Below are 2,316 nucleotides of genomic sequence, written 5' to 3'. Positions count from 1 at the left end.
AACAACAATTTATGGCATACATATACTATCAAACATAATTAAAAGGCACAAACAGCAGAAAATAAGCTAGATGACCAGACCTTCTATAAAGTAAATTCTTATGCTCATCAAAATACTTCTCCAGAAGAGTAAAAACATAGCCTACAGATTGGGGAAAAAAATATTTGGCAATGACATCCGACAAGGGACTTATCTCTAAAATTTATAAATTTTCTACTGCTGTAGAAAATAGTATGGTGCTTCCTTAAAAAGCTGGAAATAGAAATACCATTTGATCCAGCAATCCCAATAGTAAGTATATATGCTAAAGAACTGAGAGCCAGAACACAAATAGATACATGCATACACATGTTCATTGCAGCACTATTCACACTAGCAAAGAGATGGAAATGACCTAAGTGCTCATCTGTAGAGGAACAGATCACCAAAATGTGGTACAAACACACAATGGAATACTATGCAACACTGAAGAATAATAATGAAGTATCCGCAAAATAGATGAACTTAGAGGACCTTATATTAAGTTAATCAATCACAGAAGGAAAAATACTATATGAGTGTACTGTTGTAAAAAGACAAAGAAAAGTTTACATACAGAAGGAGACTTTCTTTGTTGGTTACCAGGAATGGGAGGGGAAGGGAGGAAAAGCTGCTAACCATGTAAGACACATGTATTGATTTTCGGTGAAGAGAAAGACAATGTACCAAAACAAAATGACAAACAAAATAACACTAAGAAAAAGGAAAACAAGAAGAGGTGCACAGAAGTGCAGACAACAAAGGTAAATATTTTTACATACACAATATTGCACTATCACTAACAACAAACCTTAATCTACAGGTGGATATATATGCTGTTGTTGTTGTTGTTATGTGCAGTCAAGTCGGACCCGACTCATAGTGACCCCTCCTTGGGTTTCCGAGGAATGGCTGGTGGGTTTGACCCAGCCTTCTGGTTAGCAGTCAAGTGCCTTAGGCACTATCAGGTATGAGTAGGCAAAAGAGATTAAATCAATGACCATATACAGGTTTAATGGACTGAAATTTCTACATACATATTAGTATGTGTTATAGATATGTCCATATATAAAATAGAGCTATCAGGGAACAAAGCTAAGATAACTTCTTAGCCACAGCCAAAAACCTTGAGAGAGTGAGTAACTGGGCCTGTGGGCTCAGGACCTTGGTCACGAGAGACCTCAAGCTCAATTGGGATAACACAAAAAAACAAAACAAACTCACTGCCTTACAGTCAGATCCAACTCATAACAACCCCTCCTTGGGTTTCAGAGGTGATATCAGTACGGATTTGAACTGCCAGCCTTCTGATTAGGAGTCAAATGCCTTAGGCACTACGCCACCAAAAATATTCTTCTATATCCTACTTTGGTGAGTAAACTGAGGTCTTAAATGCTTGCGAGCAGCTGTCTAAAATCCAACTATTAGTCTCTCATTTGGAGCAAAGAAGAATAAAGAAAATCAAGGATGCACAGGAACAATTAGTCCAAGGGACTAGTGAACCATAGGAATCTCAGCCTAAGTGACCCTAAGACCAAAAGAACTAGATAGTGCCTGGCTACCACTGCCAATCACTCAGAAAGAGATCAAAATTGGAGATTCTGCATACAGTGGGAGAAAAATGTGGAACAAAATTCAAAATTATATTAAAAAAAAAAAAAGACCAGTATCAGGATCACTGGTCTGATAGAGATTGGTGCCAATTTTTCACCTGAAACTATGGCCTCTAGTCACCCTTCAGGCCTGGAATAGAACTCTCTCATGGCTTAACTTCCAGCCAAACCATAGGCTGGTCTACACGGTGAGCAATTATGCTAAGTAGGTGTACTCCTTAGAACAATCCACCATGAGAAACCAGAAGGGTAGCATATGATCAGTGCGAAAGCTCAAAAGGCAGGAATGTATAGGAAAGGACACAGGGAAAAGGTAACCACAGGAAAGAAGTGGAAAAAGAACTAGTACAATGTGGGGATTATAATCAATGACACAAAACAAAATGTGTATGAACTGTTGAACAGAAAACAAGTTTGCTCTGTAAAATTTCATGCAAATCATGACTTAAAAAAAAAGGAGAAGCAAAAGAAAAAGACATAAAATGAACTGGGAAAATATTTGTACCTCACATCACAAAGGGCTGCTTTTTTTCTAAAAATCACTAATAAAAAGGCTGATAACCTGGAAGAAAAATGAACAAAGAATATTGACAGTTTTCAGCAAATTAAATTTTAAAATAATTGCCTAAATATTTGTTAAACAATTTGTTAAAAAGTTCAACATGGTGGAGGCGGGGCAAGATGG

This window comes from Orycteropus afer, unplaced genomic scaffold (assembly GCF_000298275.1).
Source record: "Orycteropus afer afer isolate SDZICR_OR568_19922 unplaced genomic scaffold, OryAfe1.0 scaffold00148, whole genome shotgun sequence".
NCBI lineage: Eukaryota > Metazoa > Chordata > Mammalia > Tubulidentata > Orycteropodidae > Orycteropus > Orycteropus afer.
This window is presented reverse-complemented; position numbering follows the sequence as displayed.